Here is a 22,032-nt window from a genome sequence, read left to right as displayed (position 1 = left end):
ATATATAATAAAAATCTTCAAGTTTGCTAATAATTTGTCCACGTCTGTACATGAGCCCCACTATAAATCGGAACTATTCCTAATGGACCAAATTATTTAACGAGTTCTGAAAACAAGCAACAGTTCATTATGGTGTTATTAAAGACAGTTTTCTTTCTTAAAATCTGATAGGCAAGACGAGGTCAAAAAAATTGTTAATGAAAAGCTTACTAAAGCCTACTTTATCTCAGATATAACGCATGTAATAGTTAACACTGTGGCTTACGGATGAAACATATTGTACACCCCTCCTGTATTTTAATTTGAAAGAGGAGCATTAGTTTCTGCGATGCCAACTGAGAAGAGCGTCAATATTCGGAACCCTTGAATTATATAATGAAAATGAAAAAAGTTCGCATTTCACTTTGTTGTCTGGCAGCGTTCACATTAATTGAAATGTTACGCGTACGAATGCACTGTTTCATTACAACACGTGCAGTCTACAAGGAGAGAGGAAATCAGTTCTGGGATGTCTCAAAATTGAGGATTTAAATTACTCGGATAACTAAAAATCGTGAGTTGGAATACTTAATACGTGTAAAAACTGAGGAATGAGATATTAAGCCAGCTCTAAGATGCCTGAATTTGAGGATTCAAATAATACAATAATTCGATAGTGCCCGACATTTAGGAATGAAGTAATACACCTACTCTGGAATATCTAAGCATTGAGTTGAAGTAATATTCCTACTCTAGAATGTGTGAAAACTGAGAACAGAAATAATTCGCCAGCTCTGCGATGTCTGCGTGATTTTGAGAACACAAGTAATAGAGTTCTATAATATCTGAAAGTTGAAGATTGAAGTAATATATTTACTCCTAATATTTTATCTAAATATCAGATCGAAACTGATTGCAAATTTTTGCTTGTTACTTAAGATAGATTGAATAATCAATACTTTTTTAATGCAACCCAATTGTTGTTATATTTAACTACTATCCTATGATGATCATTTTAGTGATCCTTGATCTAATAATTGAGAGCAATTATTTGCTTCTTACTTAGGATAGATTGAATAATCAATACTTTTTAATGGAACCCAATTGTTGTTATATTTAACTACTATCCTAAGATGATCATTTTAGTGATCCTTGATCTAATAATTGAGAGCAATTATTTGCTTCTTACTTAGGATAGATTGAATAATCAATACTTTTTTAATGCAACCCAATTGTTGTTATATTTAACTACTATCCTAAGATGATCATTTTAGTGATCCTTGATCTAATAATTGAGAGCAATTATTTGCTTCTTACTTAGGATAGACTGAATAATCAATACTTTTTAATGCAACCCAATTGTTATATTTAACTACTATCCTAAGATGATCATTTTAGTGATCCTTGATCTAATAATTGAGAGCAATTATTTGCTTCTTACTTAGGATAGATTAAATAATCAATACTTTTTAATGCAACCCAATTGTTATATTTAACTACTATCCTATGATGATCATTTTAGTGATCCTTGATCTAATAATTTAGAGCAATTATTTGCTTCTTACTTAGGATAGATTGAATAATCAATACTTTTTAATGCAACCCAATTGTTGTTATATTTAACTACTATCCTAAGATGATCATTTTAGTGATCCTTGATCTAATAATTGAGAGCAATTATTTGCTTCTTACTTAGGATAGACTGAATAATCAATACTTTTTTAATGCAACCCAATTGTTATATTTAACTACTATCGTAAGATGATCATTTTAGTGATCCTTGATCTAATAATTGAGAGCAATTATTTGCTTCTTACTTAGGATAGATTGAATAATCAATACTTTTTAATGCAACCCAATTGTTATATTTAACTACTATCCTATGATGATCATTTTAGTGATCCTTGATCTAATAATTTAGAGCAATTATTTGCTTCTTACTTAGGATAGATTGAATAATCAATACTTTTTAATGCAACCCAATTGTTATATTTAACTACTATCCTATGATGATCATGTTAGTGATCCTTGATCTAATAATTGAGAGCAATTATTTACTTCTTACTTAGGATAGATTGAATAATCAATACTTTTTAATGCAACCCAATTGTTATATTTAACTACTATCCTATGATGATCATTTTAGTGATCCTTGATCTAATAATTTAGAGCAATTATTTGCTTCTTACTTAGGATAGATTGAATAATCAATACTTTTTAATGCAACCCAATTGTTATATTTAACTACTATCCTATGATGATCATGTTAGTGATCCTTGATCTAATAATTGAGAGCAATTATTTACTTCTTACTTAGGATAGATTGAATAATCAATACTTTTTAATGCAACCCAATTGTTATATTTAACTACTATCCTAAGATGATCATTTTAGTGATCCTTGATCTAATAATTGAGAGCAATTATTTGCTTCTTACTTAGGATAGACTGAATAATCAATACTTTTTAATGCAACCCAATTGTTATATTTAACTACTATCCTAAGATGATCATTTTAGTGATCCTTGATCTAATAATTGAGAGCAATTATTTGCTTCTTACTTAGGATAGATTGAATAATCAATACTTTTTAATGCAACCCAATTGTTATATTTAACTACTATCCTATGATGATCATTTTAGTGATCCTTGATCTAATAATTTAGAGTAATTATTTGCTTCTTACTTAGGATAGATTGAATAATCAATACTTTTTAATGCAACCCAATTGTTATATTTAACTACTATTCTATGATGATAATTCTAGTAATCCTTGATCTAACAATTGAGAATTTAATACATATTTTGAGTGTCTAAAATGTATAATTGAAATATTAAACGATCACTAGAATATCTAAAAATTTAGAATAGAAAAAAACTTCAATCCTGAAATGATTAAAATAAGTATAGATAAATTAAGACTATCTAGAAGTTCATAATTGAAATAATACACCGGTCTAGATATCTGTAATTGTAAATTGGTGCAATACGGTACACTGGCTTTATAATGTCAAAAAATTGAAAACAGAACTGACAATTCAAAACTGGAATGATTATAAAATAGATAAATGAAATACTAAACCATTCTAGAATGTCTAAACACTTATAACTGAAATAACACCTAAGTTAGATGTCTATAACTGAGGATTGATGTAAATTGGAAATTTGATTAATACACTAACTCTATAATGAGAATTAAATAGTATGTCACCTCTAGAATGTCTAACACTAGAATTGAAGCTCTAGAATGATTGAAAATCAGAATTAAAATAGTATTTCAACTTTAGAATACCTAGAATTGTAAACTGAAATAATACACCAACTCTAGAATGATTACAGATATAATAATAATAGGAATTGTGCACAATGTGTATGATTTTCTATACTTTTTGGCACAGCCGTGTCAGTGTTTCTTGTCTATGTGTACAGTGAATTGCATGATTAAAGATATGCAATTGAAATAATACGTCACTTATAAAATGTCTAAAATAAATTGAGAATTGAAGTAATATGCTACATCTAGAATGATTACAGATTGATAATTAGACTAGTACGTCATCTCTAGAATATCTAAAATTTAGGATCGAATACGCTGAATCTGAAATGATTAGAAATCGACAATTGAAGTAGTATGTCACCACTAGAATGCAAAAAAAATTGAAGATTGTGATCCTAAAACGCGTTCAGTTCATTTTTATGAAAGTACTGGGCTAGTTTTTGCATTGACTCGTCAACGGACTGAGCAAATTTTCAAGTGACATAACACAAACTTTTAGACAAGGATTGGCGTTGTTTTGGAAGAAAACTTACTTACTTACAAATGGCTTTTAAGGAACCCGAAGGTTCATTGCCGCCCTCACATAAGCCCGCCAGCGGTCCCTATCCTGTGCAAGATTAATCCATTCTCTATCATCATACCCCACCTCCCTCAAATGCATTTTAATATTATCCTCCCATCTACGTCTCGGCCTCCCTAAAGGTCTTTTTCTCTCCGGTCTCCCAACTAACACTCTATATGCATTTCTGGATTCGCCCATACGTGCTACATGCCCTGCCCATCTCAAACGTCTGGATTTAATGTTCCTAATTATGTCAGGTGAAGAATACAATGCGTGCAGTTCTGTGTTGTGTAACTTTCTCCATTCTCCTGTAACTTCATCCCGCTTAGCCCCAAATATTTTCCTAAGCACCTTATTCTCAAACACCCTTAACCTATGTTCCTCTCTCAAAGTAAGAGTCCAAGTTCCACAACCATAAAGAACAACCGGTAATATAACTGTTTTATAAATTCTAACTTTCAGATTCTTTGACAGCAGACTGGATGATAAGAGCTTCTCAACCGAATAATAACAGGCATTTCCCATATTTATACTGCGTTTAATTTCCTCCCGAGTGTCATTTATATTTGTTACTGTTGCTCCAAGATATTTGAATTTTTCCACCTCTTCGAAGGATAAATCTCCAATTTTTATATTTCCATTTCGTACAATATTCTGGTCACGAGACATAATCATATACTTCGTCTTTTCGGGATTTACTTCCAAACCGATCGCTTTACTTGCTTCAAGTAAAATTTCCGTGTTTTCCCTAATCGTATGTGTATTTTCTCCTAACATATTCACGTCATCCGTTTTGGAAGAAAACAAGCTAAAATATGATACAGGCTACTCTCAAACATAATCATATATATGAATGAATGAATGAATGAATGAATGAATAAGCCACTGTGTCCCATGTAGGGCTAGAACCTCCTGCGGGAGGGTAAAGCTCGTGTGTATAATTAATAGAAATGGCCAAATGGACTAAGCGAGTTTGGATGGGATCACATTTTTCAATTGAGCATTGAATACGCTAAATCTGGAATGATTAAAGATCAATAATTAAAATAGTATATCTCTTCTAGAATGTCTAAAATATAGGATTGAAATAATACGTTAACTCTATATAGAATTATTACAGGTTGATAATCGAAACAGTACGCCACCTCTAGGATTGTCTGAGATTGAGGACTGCAGTAATAGGCCCTACATTAGCTCTAAAATGACTACAGATTGACAATTATTGAACTCTAGAATATTTAAAACTAAGGGCTGAATACGCTAAATCTGGAATGATTAAAGATCGATAATTAAAACAGTATGTCACTTCTAGGATGTCTAAAATATAGGATTGAAATAATACTTAACTATATAATTATAACAGGTTGACAATAATTGGAACAGTACGCCACTTCTAGAATTGTCTGAGATTGAGGACTGCAGTAATAGGGCCTACATTAGCTCTAAAATGACTACAGATTGACAATTATTGGACTAATACGTCATCTCTAGAATATTTAAAACTGAGGGCTGAATACGCTAAATCTGGAATGATTAAAGATCGACAATTTTATTGAAGTAGTGTGTCACCTCTAGAATGTCTAAAATGAAGATACTATTACAGATGTAGAACTATCACAGATTGACAATTGGGACAGTACGCCATATCTAGAGTGTCTAAAATTGAAGATTGAAGCAACACGTTAAATGTAGAATGATTAAAGATCGACAATTGAAATAGTGGCAGTTCTAGAATGTCAAAAAGTGGAAATTGAAGTAATACGCCAGCTCTACAATGGTTAAAATTTAGAATTATGATATGTCACCTCTGGAACGTATCAAATTTAAGATTGAAGTAGGCTAATACACCAACTGTAGAATGATTGAAACTGACAATTGAAATAGTGTAGCATCTTTAGTATAACATCAAGAACTTAAGTAATACGCTAACTGTAGAATAATTAAAATAAATTGAGAATTGAAATAGCATACTACCTCTAGAATGTTTAAAATTGAAGACTGAAATCATATGTTAAATCATAGAGTGTTCTTAACGATTTAAGATTGAAATTACAGATCTAAATTTACAGGATTTATTTAAATCGAGGGATAAAATACCACATGTAATGACAGACACTTGTCTGAAAGTAGGCTAAATATTTGAGACAAATTTCTACCTCTAGAATGTTTAAAATTGAAGACTGAAATCATATGTTAACTCATAGAGTGTTCTTAACGATTTAAGATTGAAATTACAGATCTAAATTTACAGGATTTATTTAAATCGAGGGATAAAATACCACATGTAATGACAGACACTTGTCTGAAAGTAGGCTAAATATTTTAGACAAATTTCTACCTCTAGAATGTTTAAAATTGAAGATTGAAATCGTATGCTAACTCATAGAATGTTCTTAACGATTTAAGATTGAAATTGCAGATCTAAATTTACAATATTTATTTAAATCGAGGAATAAAATACCACATGTAATGACAGAGACTTGTCTGAAGGTAGGCTAAATATATATTTGACTACTTGAAACAAATTTGTACCTCTAGAATGTTTAAAATTGAAGATTGAAATCATAAGGTAACTTATAGAATGTTCTTAACGATTTAAGATTGAAACTACAGATCTAAATTTACAAGATTTATTTAAATTGAGGAATAGAATACCACATGTAATGACAGAGACTTGTCTGAAGGTAGGCTAAATATATATTAGACTACTTGAGACAAATTTCTATCTCTAGAATGTTTAAAATTGAAGATTGAAATCATATGCTAACTCATAGAATGTTCTTAACGATTTAAGATACTGTAATTTATATTGCGATTTTGTATACTTGTAGCTATCTGGTAACAAGATATCATTAAAGCAAAGACATTAAGAACATTATTGTTGTTAAAGATGCTTGGTGTTATGCAAGTCTGTCGTGTTTAAGACGTCGATGGCTGCAGAATTCCTTGAACGTCAGCAGAATCCCGTACGCCTTTGAATACCAATCGCTATCGATCGTGCGTCGTGGAGTACGAACTCGAGATTCCGTTCCTATGCTCTACACCGTCTGCATCCAGCATGCTATTAGTAGCAAACCCTAACGACATATGCCTCTAGTCTAGTGTGTCAGTGTATCACCTCCTACAAATTAAGTGTCGCAGATCATGCACATGTGAGAGCTGAGGCGCTTTGTCTTCCAAAAGAAGGAGTTCGTACTTACGGTAGCAACGATATCGGATGTTGTTGAAAAATCTTCTTCATCCACACTATCGGTTCGACTGCCGCCGCCGCCTCCACTACGCTCTCCTGGACTCTTTCCTCCTTGCTTCCTCCACGGAATCTCCCCCTCATTTGTTCTTCTTCTTCCTTCGTAAACCCCTGCTGCAGCAAGTTTACCCTCTCTCGCATCCACCACCCAGTCACCCCCCCTTGTCTAGCCTTCCTTGTAGTGCGACTCCACCTCCGTTGGAAGGAGAAAACCCAACCCTAGCATACACCCCCCTTCTATATCCTCTACAGACCCTCTTCAATCATTCCCTGGAATTATCTTCTCTCTTCCCTCCCAACCGAGTTGTACTCCCCCCCTCGCCACCCCCTCAACCCAACACCCCAATTTCTGGACCCTTTCCTTGTAAAACCACCCTCCTAAATCCTCAACCCCAGCAACCCCACCATCAGCAATTCATGTCGGGGCATCTTCAAGACGAAGACGCCGGGAAGCAGAGTTCGATGTTAGAAGCAGGTAATCCAAGAGACGGAAAATTACGTTTACGTATAATGTCGGCACGTAGTGAAGAAATACCGTCCGGCGGGCGTCGCTGCTTTATCTAGTGCGGGAGACGGCAGTCTATAATCATTGCGCGTCGCGAGAACGGGTCTGGGGTTCAAGGACAAAGACCTTCTACAGTAATTCACTTCCACAGACGAGACTGCTTATCCGATAAGTAGAGATGTGATTGTATGGTGACTATTACTCTTTTACTACGTCACACTACTTTTGACCAATAAAACGGTACGAAAGGACGTCTTTCAACCAATCATGGCCGCTTATCGCACAATTTTATCGCGTCCCTAGCATTTGTTTATTTTTATCACTACCCTAGCATTTGTTTATTTTTATCACTACCCTAGCATTTGTTTCTTTGTTTGCCAACATTTCAAACTGTACTGGTCTGGACGTCAAAAAACAAAATTACAAACCACTCCAGTCGATGCACAGCAGTTTCAAATATGACTTGCATTGGCATTCAAGAACAAGAATTAATAAAGATCACTGGTCATATATGAAGAGCACCATTCGGAAATCCTGAATAAGTTGAGGGATACACCATGTACATCAACGAGTTCACTTCTTTTAAGGGGAGACTCCACTGAAAAATTCAACTTTTTTTCTTAGGTACCGATTGAAACCAAATTTTGACACCATGTTTAGTATATAAAAAGGTAATAATCCCCAAAATTTGAAGACTCAATCTTAACTGGTTCCCTTTTTATTTCATTCTTTTTGTAATTTTTAGCAGTATCAAAAAATCCCACTTTCTATTATAAAACCTTAATTTTCATCCTCAATTTTTTTTAGGTTGATGCACAAGGAATAGTTCAACAGTCCTATGCATTCATTTGTTGAAAAATGTTATTTATTTACTTCCTGATATTTTTTTAAATTTTGAAATAATTTTTCGTTCTATAATTCATGCATAAAAATTATTAAAAAATAAACGAACAACTTATGTTACAATATTGATGCACAGAAGCATGCAAATATCCCCAAACTACTTGCTGTAAAAATTTCATTTAATTTGGTTAATATTTAGTATGAAAAAGTTGGTATTGAAATGAAAAAAACAAACTTACAGAAAAATGGATTTTTGTAAAATGACTATTTCTATGAGACACATAGCCATTAAAATTCTCCTGCACCATATGTTTTTCCTTCCTGCTCCAGTAAGGCTTCTTCTTCATGCAATTTCATCTCCAAGGTTGCCTTTCTCTTGAATTTTTCCTTGTGAAGACTGCATCGTACACTCTGCTTCACACGTCGTCGATCCCTCGATAAGCAGATCTTCTTCTGGGAAGATGACAAAGGAGTGCTGAGTTTCCTGCTCTGTTCAGTCTTCAAACACCCCTTGTTAAATTGAGATACAGCTTCCACAAGACCCAAAAGTATCTTCTTTTGTGAAACAAAAGTTTCTTTGGGGCATTTGGACCAAATGACACTGTGTAAGCTTTCATTTGCATTTTGAGTCATGCCACCAGTACATCTTCCTAATAGTATGTCTGAGGCAAGCCTCTGATACACTGGCATTATTTTAGCCACAATAGATGTACTAAGTGCAGTATGAATATTGTCTCCATGACGTCCTGGAACTTCACCGAGTGCAATACATTTATTGTAAAAGCACCATGACAATTTACCTTTGGGACACTTTTTATGTTGTGGGTTTTCATCTGTGCTCATGCAATGATACAGTGTGGCATATACAGCTGTTTTCATTTTGTCGACATCAGGAACGTTATTGACAATTGCTGCCCTGTAATAATTTGTCAACTTCTTTATTGTCGACTCCTTGAGACTGCCATGTTGTTTCCCTCCCAAAGTTACTTTTTTTTTCTTCCAGTCTTTTACCATATTACGCAGACCAGTGCCCACACGCTTTGCAATATGGTTTACACATTCATGCTTTTCAATGGTGACATCTCCATAAATTTTCTGTGCCTTGAGATGTAAATGGGTTTTTGCATCTCCATCTGACACGAGCACAGTGTACCGGAACCCTGCTTCTTCTGATCGCCTCCACAGCTTCTCTGCTGCATGCATCTCCATTGCTGGAGACGAACCAGAGAAATTTTTCTCACATGTAGATATATGCCCTTCATTCCAAAAGAAAAATTCTGGACTGTCTTTGCCTAATAATTTTTCTGTAATAACACAGGCATGGCAGTATTTTGACATAATTTCAAAATCCACAACTAATCCAGTCAGGACATCAATAACACATCCTATGCCATAATTACTTCTGTGTCCTCTGGTGTGCCAGGTACCATCATAACTAACTGATATGTCAATTATTTCCTTTCCTTCTAATTCTGGATTTTCTTCAATATGGGCAAGCCTCACCCGGTCCCTAGCATCTTCAAGTGTTCTGTTACCAAATGAAGCAGCTTCTTTGCACACTAGTTCCAGTAACTTGTAATAATTGCTAGAACTCATCACATTCATGCTCATCCCTATACAGAACTGTTCCATGGCCCCATAGCCCTTCCCAAATCTTGAAAATGACTGCACCATTTTTTTATTTACATCAAATGCTCCCCTTGTTTTAGCATTCGTGGTTTCTAGTCTAGGGCTTGAAAAATGTTCATCCAACACTACATCACAGTTTGTACATTTTATAACAAGTCTGAAGGCAAACCCATGCTGCTCCCTTCTTTGTAACACAACTGTATTTTGTGAACACTCATTACATAAGAGTTTGGAAAATAGAGACCTCAGTGAATCCATGTGTATAAACATATAATCACAATCTGAATGTGGTGTTTCATTTGTTGGAACTTCTGTTTCTAAATCAATTCCAATTTTCTTGGAGGTTGTACTTGGGACTGAACAGGGTTTCTGCTTATTTTCTAAATTTATGTTTGCACATTCATTAGGCAATGTTCTCAACTTCCAACGTTTTTCTGCCATTTGCTTGGCTTTGGCTCTCTTGGATATCTTTCCACTTGTCACACCCATTTTGTGGTAATGTTTATATATCTATTTTATATACACGCTATGATATAATATGATAATACTATACACTATTTACACACACTATAGACACTAATTTTCACTATTTACACAATAACTAAAAAAAAAAAAAAAAAAAACAAGAAAGAGAACTTCAATGTTACTAAAATAAACACGAGAACATGCACAAAGCAGGCACAATTCACTGTTTACTACGATATTTACAACTCTACTATAATAAATAATGTAGTAATATAATAAAACTTATTCCAACAAATGGCAGTTTACACAAATCAACCGCAGAAAACGAAAAAAAAAAAAAAAAAAAAACTTTCAAAACAACTTTTGCATGACCATCACACAAACGTTTTGTTTATATCTGTAATGCAGCTTTTTCTCACTAGAAACCGCCACATACGTCTAGAAAGTTCAGGAACCAACATTGAAACAGAAAGTTACTAGATTTGTGAAGAGATATCAGTATTCATGGAAATAAAGTTAAAATTATTTTTGACAGCTCTCAACATGCCACGCCCCCTTGCAGCCCATAACTTAAATATTTTTTTTTACATATTTCTAATTCGAATAAAGCCAAATCCTTTTGTGGTATGAAAGTACACATTCTAAAGTTGCAAAATAGCCAATAAAATTTTTTTGAAAAAAATTGAAGTTTTTGAGTGGAGTCTCCCCTTAAGCACACGTCCAATATAACATCAACTGAACCACCAACCACTAAAACATTCAAATTTTAAAATTGTACTTTCAATAATTGTTTCTTTTAAAATTATTCATGTTCATTTTTTATTTCATCATCGTTAATTAAAACGTTTCTTGTTTATTTCATCATCCCTAATTAAAACTTTTCTAACACTTGTTTATATTATTTAGGTTATTGAGTCACATATCAGAGATTGTTTAATACTAAGATTTATTGAAAATCATCTGTCAAGTGACGTTGATTACTGGGATCGGGACAATTGAAGTGGAATGCAACTGTTTTAATAAAAATGAAACAATCAACAAAGCCTTCTAGACCAGTAACCTTCCACAGAGTTCAATGAAGATTCCATAGTTGGCACAACTGATACCAAGAAAACAGCTAATAATAACACACTACTGCCGTCTACTAGGGTAATATTTATAATGATGAGATGGTACAAATTTGAAGACAGTTGTATTTTCGTGAGTCAATTAATATTTTATTGTATTGGAGTACTTCGTTACTTCTAATCTTTATATACTTTCTTCTAATCGTGTAATAGTCAATTAAATCCCACTCGAGTTTTGATTTTCTCTAGATAAATCAAAACCTCTAGTGAGATTACTGTTGATTATTTTACCCTGATCTCGGTGATTAAAATGACTTGATTTCGGTGAATATTTCTTAAAAAAAAAAACAAGCAATTTCGTGCATATTTCCAACCTAAACAAACTTAAAACAATAATAAACTAACATTTGTATTAATTATTATTGAAACGATGCCTTTGAAACTAACAGAAAATTGTTTGCATCATTAATTAAATTCATAATTCAGTTGCGTTCGAGTGTGAGGAGGTAACGACACTGCCTTCTTGATCTCACGAAGACAGTTCTTAAGGGAAAGAGAAATGATCGTTATGTACTCGCCCTGCTCCTTGGAAGTACCTAGTCCCTGAAAGTATGCGTACTGTCCGATACTCAGGAGAAGACGAGCGGAAAGAATGTGACCTTCTTCACTATCGCTGCTGATTATTATAAACACCGCTCAGATAAGCATCCCAGTAGCCAGGTTATTACTCGTGCAGGAAACATGAGTAACAATGCGTATTGAAATTAAAGCTAAGTTGAACAGAAGGAGACCTAATGTTTTCGCTTACTGCAGTACAAATATTGCACGTGTTGTCGTATGTTATCTGTTCACATCCCTTCCTCCTCAGTCCGCTCTCGTCTTCTCCTGAGTCATCGACAGTACATTGTTGACCAAGTCGGCCTCGGTAGCTTAGTCGGTATAGCGCTGGCCTTCTGTGTTCGAGGTTGCGGGTTCGATCCCGGCCCAGGTCGATGGGATTTAAATGTGTTTAAATGCGACAGGCTCATGTCAGTAAATTTATTGCGGGACAAAATTCCAGCACACCGGCGACGCTGATATAACCTCTGCAGTTGCGAGCATCGTTAAATAAACCACAATTTAAATTTTTCGTTGCCAAATGCCACTCGCATCTAATGCTGAACGATAAAATATACAGAAATATTCATGCAGGCCTATATTTTATAACGAAGAACATTTTTCACGTTTTATTTGGAAGAGTAATTTTTCGTGCGAATTATCTATGAAAGTCGTATTTTGTTGAAAATATCGTGACGTAATTTCGTTAATTTATATAACTTTCGCGAAAATTAGCGGGTATATTTCACTTAATTTTTTACTTTCATTAAGAGATTAAGCATTTTCCATGCATAAAATTAAGTTCCCTTTTCTATTAAAAGCTTCCTTCGCCATTGCTATCCGCCTTTTGACTTCCTGGCAGCAGCTCATGTTACTGCTTATAGTACACCCAAGTATTTGAAGCTGTCCACTTGTTCCACTGTCTCGTTTCGAATTCGCACGTTTATCTTCTTTACTTTTCTTCCGATAACCATGTTCTTCGTCCTGTTGACATTTATCTTCATCCCATACTGCTCACAGCTGTCATTTAGCTTCAGTAGCATATCCTTTAATATCGTCTGCTCTTCTGCTAACAACGCCATAGGCCTATCATCAGCAATGTTATGCACTTTTCTTCTTCCTCCTACTATCACTGCTCCCATGTTCTGAAAACAATTCTCACTATATCCTCCAAGTAGATGTTGGACAGGGTAGGTGATAAAGGGCATCCTTGTCGTACTCCTCTTCCTATTTCACTTAATTCAGACATTTCTTCTCCTATCCTGACTTTGACTTGTTTCATATAAAGGTTACTGAACAGCCCCTTCTCTTTCCAATACATAGCAATTTTCTTTAGGATCCCCATCAGGATTATTCTAATCCACTTTGTCAAATGCTTTTGCCAGATCCACAAACACTACATACACTCCTTTATTCTTCTCTAATAATAATAATAATAATAATAATAATAATAATAATAATAATGGCTTTATTTAACCTGGCAGAGTTAAGGCCGTAAGGCCTTCTTTTACACTCAACCAGGATTAAAACTTGCTTACATAGTTGAACATACAATTGTATCGGAATTAAGAAATTACCTACTGCTACAATTTAGGTACATAATGAGGTCAAAAGAGGTAATTACGTACAATTTATCTCATAAAATCAAAATAAACTTTGTGGAATACATATTAATGTTGTTAGAATCAAATATGAATCACATAAAAACAGAAGCCGATAAGTCAATAAAAAATGTACACAGTAGAAATAAAAATAAACACATTAGTATACATATTAGTATTAGATTACAATTAAGTAGGATTCACATAATTAAAGCAGAAAACGACGATTGAATAAAATGTACACAAAAAAATAAATTAATAATAATAAAAAAACATCACAGTGTGATACATATTGGCGTTAAGTGATAAATAAACACGATTTACATGATTACACAATAAAATAAGAAACAATAAATAAATAAAAATAAATACAGTGGAACACATTCCATTAAATATTTGCAACGCGTTAGGTCTGGCAACTCATCATAAGATATTTTTCTAATTTACATTTAAAGGAAATTAAAGTTCGGCAGCCCTTGACTTCAGGCGGCAAAGAATTCCAGTGACGAGAAGTAGCAACAGTGAAAGATGAAGAATAAAGAGATGATGTGTGGAGTGGTATTTCTAGCGTGTTATATTATGACCGAGTATTTAAGTTATGATACCGAGAAAGACTGTGGAATCGGACAGATAAGTAAGAGGGAGTAGAGATGTGCAAAATTCGGTATAAGAGAGAAAGGGAATCTAGGTATCTTTGGCCGATTGTTCGCGGCAGTCCAATTGCATCTCTCGTACCTTTTGCCTTCCTAGAATTTAAACGCCGATTCAGTATTCGTAAGAGAATCTTCGCAGAATGCTACTCGTATATCAGGCTAATAAGAGTCATAACGTGTAACACCAACAATGGTCGCTGAAATTTGTTAGACATTCTGAGTACTTGCAAGGCATTTCTTGAAATGTGTAACATATAAAATATACGCGAATTTAATATCTTCACCAAAAACCCACGCTTCCAGTTCTCGCTCTGTAAAAAGAGGTCGCAAAATACTCGTCGGCGTTTTGATTAAGAGGATGCGTCTGAGAAGATTCTTACGGGTGCAAGGTGATTAATTTACCGGGGACTCGTTACATGTATCGTTGGCAGATGCTACGGCCCTCAAGTGCTGTAGCAGAGAGTGATAAGCTGTGAGGATTAGGGGGGAGGGGAGGTAGCAAATAAGGGACTCCGTTACAGATCTGCTCCCAGCGTGTGTGTCACTAATTTGTACCGGGTGTAGAACTCGGTACGGTAACAAAAGAAACTCACAACCACAACACGGTGGTGCATTGGTAGTGCTTTTTTTACTTGATTATTTAACAACGCTGTATCAACTACTAGGTTGATTTTCCATCTCAAAATTTGTTTTTAGACTTTAATGTACTTAACGTAAGACAAATTTATTATATTGTATTAGTAAAATTCATACATAAAAATCTAAACAATTTTGAATTGTATTCTCATAGTTATGAAACAAAAGGTATGAATTCTTTAAGATTGTTTGAACCAAAATGCAACACTGTTACAGTATTTAATCATAGTAGTAATTTAGGCCCAAGAATATGTAACAAATTTATATTTAAATATCCTAATCTTGTCAATTCTAATAGTTCTAGTATTAAATTTAAAAAGTTAGGTATGGATTTTATAAAAATTGAAAAATTGTAAATTTAAATTTACTTACTTACTTACAAATGGCTTTTAAGGAACCCGAAGGTTCATTGCCGCCCTCACATAAGCCCGCCATCGGTCCCTATCCTGTGCAAGATTAATCCAGTCTCTATCATCACACCCCACCTCCCTCAAATCCATTTTAATATCCTCCCATCTACGTCTCGGCCTCCCTAAAGGTCTTTTTCCCTCCGGTCTCCCAACTAACACTCTATATGCATTTCTGGATTCGCCCATACGTGCTACATGCCCTGCCCATCTCAAACGTCTGGATTTTAAGTTCCTAATTATGTTAGGTGAAGAATACAATGCGTGCAGTTTTGTGTTGTGTAACTTTCTCCATTCTCCTGTAACTTCATCCCGCTTAGCCCCAAATATTTTCCTAAGCACCTTATTCTCAAACATCCTTAACCTATGTTCCTCTCTCAGAGTGAGAGTCCAAGTTTCACAACCATACAGAAGAACCGGTAATATAACTGTTTTATAAATTCTAACTTTCAGATTTTTTGACAGCAGACTAGATGATAAAAGCTTCTCAACCGAATAATAACAGGGATTTCCCATATTTATTCTGCGTTTAATTTCCTCCCGAGTGTCATTTATATTTGTTACTGTTGCTCCCAGATATTTGAATTTTTCCACCTCTTCGAAGGATAAATTTATATACTATAATTGCACAGTAGACATAAGACAAATTGTGTCGTATAATTATTAATTTCAGTTCAGGAATCCGCCCCTGAGCACGAGTTCTACTCTTTCAGGGGCGAGCTAAAGTTTTTCTGTATATATTATATTTTATGTTATAATTATTAGCAAAATAATAAGTAAATAAATAAATAAATAAATAAATAAATAAACTTATCGTCGATGGAATTGGTGACAGTGAGATGGTATCTGGCGAGATGAGGCCAAGGATTCGCTATAGATTACCTAACATTCCCCTTACGATTAGCAAAAAACTCGGAAAAAAACAAGCAGGTAATCAGACCAAGCGGAAATCGAACCCATGCCCGAGCGCAATTCTAGATCGGCAGGGAAGCGCATCAGCATTGGTGGTGGTAATGGTAGCACTAGTAGGGGTGATTGTTGAAGTTCGTAGGATCGCATCTGTAGCTATCGTGATTCATTATTTGGTGCTATCTATCGATTCTGCTTACACAATTGCCCAAGAAATTCGCGTTGAACGTCCTACTAAGAACGATGTCTCTGTATTCATGTGATCAGTATTACTGTATAGTAGTGGCAAGAAAAAAAAAAGGACCGACCCTTGTAGCTGATTTCAGACCCTTGTTCACTCCAGAGCACGATAGACTGGTAACTAAGACTTTCGTGGTTCGAATCCTGCCTGTGAAGGAAACTTTTTTTTTTTTGTTCATTATTCAAATTTATTCCCAATACTTTTCGATTGCTGGTAAAATTGATGTTCTGAGAATAATACGATAATTAAGTAGTAAAATCGAAAATTAACAATTTTTGTGAAAGTGAATAAATGAGATGTTTCATAAAATGAATTCATAGAAATGTTTCTCTCTTTTGTGAATGTAATAAAAAAGGATGCTTAAAAATTAAGATCTTCTACTAAAAACTTGGCTTTGAAAATATTTCTAAAAAGAAAATCAAAAGTCCAAAACATTTGGGAGATCAAAATTTGGTTGTGGTTAGTCCTTTACATACTAAACATACTCTCAAAATTTGTTAAAATGATTTGGATAAAAGTTGTCATTTTTAGTGGAGTGTCCCCTTAATATCTGTACAGGAACTGACACTGTAGCTCCACTAAGATGGACATCTCATCATTCCATTCTTGTAAAATAAAATATCACAATAGAAAGCCACCGATATTAAGAACAGCTTCTGGCTTGCCCACCCCACCCTCGGAGCTGTCCGATACCTTTTGTTAGCAGAGTCGCTCATATTTCTAAACCGGATCTGCCTCCTCGGGTGACGAAATGAGGCAATGATATATGGCAGGCAGGGGTTTGAATGGATTAGGCGGAGAGCTTAAAATAGCAGCTCTCCCCTTCGACACGGACACACACCAAACACAAATAACCAAATTTTGGTTCGTGAGGAATACAAAAGTTATGACGTGAGCATTTTGGTGGTGTAGAGGTAGTTCTACAAGTCTTTGATATCATTCATTCATAGTGTTCTGTCCAAGAGCAGATCTTTCGCTGCAAACCCAGCATTCTCCGGTCTTTCCTATTTTCTGCCTTCCTCTTTGTCTCCCAACTCCTTGATTACTTACTTACTTACTTACTGGCTTTTAAGGAACCCGGAAGTTCATTGCCGCCCTCACATAAGCCCGCCATTGGTCCCTGTCCTGAGCAAGATTAATCCAGTCTCTACCATCATATCCCACCTCCTTCAAATCCATTTTAATATTATCTTCCCATCTACGTCTCGGCCTCCCCAAAGGCCTTTTTCCCAACTAACACTCTATATGCATTTCTGGATTCGCCCATACGTGCCACATGCCCTGCCCATCTCAAACGTCTGGATTTAATGTTCCTAATTATGTCAGGTGAAGAATACAATGCGTGCAGCTCTGCGTTTTGTAACTTTCTCCATTCCCCTGTAACTTCATCCCTCTTAGCCCCAAATATTTTCCTAAGCGCCTTATTCTCAAACACCCTTAACCTATGTTCCTCTCTCAAAGTGAGAGTCCAAGTTTCACAACCATACAGAACAACCGGTAATATAACTGTTTTATAAATTCTAACTTTCAGATTTTTTGACAGCAGACTAGATGACAAAAGCTTCTCAACCGAATAATAACAGGCATTTTCCATATTTATTCTGCGTTTAATTTCCTCCCGAGTGTCATTTATATTTGTTACTGTTACTCCAAGATATTTGAATTTTTCCACCTCTTCGAAGGATAAATCTCCAATTTTGATATTTCCATTTCGTACAATATTCTGGTCACGAGACATAATCATACACTTAGTCTTTTCGGGATTTACTTCCAACCCTATCACTTTACTTGCTTCAAGTAGAATTAACTCCTTGATTATTACGCTATATTAAGGGAGGCGATAAACCTTTCCCTAATATAAATTTACCATATTTCAGCATTTTTTCGTAATAATCTGTCGATCCTTTGGAAGTAAAAATTGCCATGCTTCTTCCTCTCCTCTTTCTGAAGTCTGATTTTTTTTTTTGTACAAAGAAGGGACCCGAAGGCTTGCACTGCAGCCTGAGGCTTATTGTGCTTACCACTCCTATTCTGTGAATGACTGGGAAGCCGAATGGCCGCACTCTTGTACAAGTACAGCACGCCGCACCGAGAACTTAACGCGGTCTGCACTGTGGATGATGATGATGTGTGAATTAATGATGGCGAAATGAGTCCGAGGTCCAACGCCGAAAATTACCCAGCAATTCTGTTTCAGTTGCTTCAGTGAAAACCCCGGAAAAACTCCCAACCAGGTAACTTGTCTCAACCAGTATTTGAACGTGCTAACCGTTACTCCACAGCGTTGGATCCTGGAGTCAGATTAATGTAATATGTTGCTAGTCGGCGGTGTATGTAATGCAGGGGGAAAGCAACTGGCCACCCTACTCCATTATTTTCTGGCTCAGTTGCCTCATGAGTGGTGCCTTGTTATATTACCGGTTGTTCTTTATGGTTGTGAAACTTGGACTCTCACTTTGAGAGAGGAAGAGAGATTAAGGGTGTTTCAGAATAAGGTGTTTAGGAAAATATTTGGGGCTAAGCGGGATGAAGTTACAGGAGAATGGAGAAAGTTACACAACACAGAACTGCACGCATTGTATTCTTCACCTGACATAATTAGGAACATTAAATCCAGACGTTTGAGATGGGCAGGGCATGTAGCACATATGGGTGAATCCAGAAATGCATATAGAGTGTCAGTTGGAAGGCCGGAGGGAAAAATACCTTTGGGGAGGCCGAGACATAGATGGGAGGATAATATTAAAATGGATTTGAGGGAGGTGGGATGTGATGATAGAGACTGGATTAATCTTGCTCAGGATAGGGACCAATGGCGGGCTTATGTGAGGGCGGCAATGAACCTCCGGGTTCCTTAAAAGCCAGTAAGTAAGAAGAAGAAGAGTAAGATGAAGAATAAAATAAAAACAATAAATCATTTCCTAAGATAATTAAGCATTTAAGACTCAATCTCAGCTGACAGACACACCCAAGTCCCCTTGACCGGAATGCAGGCGTGTGAAGGGGTATGTAAACAAACACAGATGTATCTCTAATTGGCAAGGACACACAGACAGGCAGTAGAATAAACACAAGCACTCCTTGTCTGTAACAGTGCATCACTTCACAAGGTCGTCCCTCTAGTTCTAGTTCGTGTGTTTTTAACTTTCCTTGAGGCATCTCTTGTCTGTCATTATTATTATTAATCTCACTGCAAAGACAATCTCCCTCTTTGCAGCTTACCTAAGTTTCGTAGCTCAGGTCTTTCCGTCGGGTTTTTAAATCTATCAAACTTTCGGTTATACTTTCGGAGTGCAATTATTGGTATTTACACAATAGTACTAGTCTAGTATATATAGTCGCGAAGCTTGGGGTGATGTTTTGCATTTCTCGCGATAGTTGCCAGCCGCTTGGAGCGCTGTGAGTACTAGGAACAATAGACTGTGCCACAGCCATCGTGATCTAATACAGGCCGTACGGCAGACCATGTAACTCGCTTAACCCGATCACGAAGGGCGGCGTTTCAACCATATAAATTAGTTGGAATGCATAAACAGTAACATATATTTCTCTAAAATGTAGTGTAATTGCATTAATAAAATTTAAAACGATGATTATGAGACACTTCAGACATAATTCCTTGCGAGTTAAGGTGTAATATTATTTTTGGTGTGAAAATTACGTTGTTCGTATGTGTAATAGACCTACCTGCCTTTATTTCGATTAAATATTGCGAAATTATTGTACATTCATTCATGCACGATTCAATAATTTTCAGTTGCACCGCACGAATATTTAGATATGTTGAAATTATAGGTTATGTTTACTGTACGGTACCAGTTGCCCCTTTCTGTCAAATTTTAGTGGTCTCCAGTGCCCTGCCATTCATATTGAAATATTATAGGTTATGTTTACTATATCTTATATTCCTAAATTCACAATTATACATTATAATTAAGCATAATGTCATGTACGATACTTCGCACATTCAACTTGTATGTATTTTAATACTTTGAGTATTGAATTATTGTATTTATCTACTACCTAAGAGACGAAGTAACAATCGTACGTAGACTACACTAATTTCGTAAGAGTGGTATGATAAATTTTCTGTCTTTATCAAGGAAGGTAGATGTGCTATATTAAAATCACGATATAAATTCTTTTTTATTAAACCTCAATATAGCTTCCATTCTAAACTTAAAATGTTGATGCAAAAAGATTATGTTAACATGTAATATTCTCTTCACATTAAAATAACACAGTTTTGTAATTATCTCTGCAGCATATTATGCAACAAGAACTAAAGGGAACTTATGGATACATTACACTAAATAAAACTTAGCTATGATATGCAATAAAGTTATAATATAATAATTCACTGAGCTCCATACACTGAAATAGAAAACCCGAACATATATTACGGCCTGGTCTAGATCGAAAAGGCATTGACTGTGCCGTATTTCGCATTGTTGTGAAAAGTTGTGTAAACTGTGAAATGTTCGTTATCGGTTGTAATAACTGTAAATGACTAAACTACAATGATTTGAATAATGATATGGGACAAGGAGACGTTTGTTGCACTATAAATTCTAAGAAGAAGAGGTCAGAGTTATCCTTCTTCCGAAAGATCCAGGGAGGTGAGTTTATAGAATATAATATATACTTTATGAAAATAATATATAAACCTTATGTATTCCGTATTTCAATAGTGGAAGGAAGGTGTTAATTTTTCAAAAGAACACGATATCGAAAGTACAATACATTTTATCGTCTGTTAGGGAAAGAATGTGTGATGAGGCGATAGTAGCGATCCTGGTGGCTAGCAACTATCTATGGATGCATATTTCAACTGTCTATGTTTGCATATTTAGTAAGTATTGAGCTTCGCAACTGTATATACTAAACTGTGATGGTACTACAGCAATCAAAGGTCAAGCCTTCAACTCTCGTTGAGATCAAATAAAAGGTAAAAATGGTCCCTGTGGCGGCAGAGTGGTCTGAACCTCGGACCTGCCTCGTATGTGGTCCGGGTTATAGTCCCGATGAGGCCTGGGATTTTTCATTGGAAAAATATATACTGACACTTGTGGCAAGAGTTGCCAGATTTCAGGACGGGGAAATAGTAGCATATGGATCAACAATAAACTTTTGACACTATAGTAAATCGGCAGATCAATACTTAACTTACTGTTGGCTATCTTTTTACTTTCCATTTTGGTATATAATTTATTGGTACAATAGTTAATATATTTTAATTGTAAACTATTAAGATAAATTAATTTCCCCTTTATAGAAATATAGTAAACGCAAATTTAACTGCACAGCATATAGGCCAAATTCAACCTTTCCTTATTACAGAGGACTGCGACGTTCATCGTAATTTAAATATTTCTAAAACTCTTTTATGCTCGACCATGCCGAAATGTAGTAATT

General features: G+C 35.2%; 1 protein-coding gene across 4 annotated transcripts in view; it reads right to left on the bottom strand.

Moving 5' to 3' along the window:
• Positions 1 to 22,032, bottom strand: part of chn (zinc finger transcriptional factor charlatan) — a 319,048-nt gene that overhangs the window by 257,968 nt on the left and 39,048 nt on the right. Inside the window, exon 1 of one of the 4 annotated variants that reach the window (XM_069825312.1) lies at positions 7,018 to 7,134. The exons of the other annotated variants lie outside the window; for them this stretch is intronic. The gene's annotated coding sequence lies outside the window, so the exon portion shown is untranslated. Of the gene's footprint in view, positions 1 to 7,017; positions 7,135 to 22,032 lie in introns of those variants that run through there. 4 annotated transcript variants of the gene reach the window in all.

This window comes from Periplaneta americana, chromosome 5 (assembly GCF_040183065.1).
Source record: "Periplaneta americana isolate PAMFEO1 chromosome 5, P.americana_PAMFEO1_priV1, whole genome shotgun sequence".
NCBI classification, from domain to species: domain Eukaryota; kingdom Metazoa; phylum Arthropoda; class Insecta; order Blattodea; family Blattidae; genus Periplaneta; species Periplaneta americana.
Note: the sequence above shows the minus strand (reverse complement) of the source record. Positions and strands in the feature narration are given on the sequence as shown.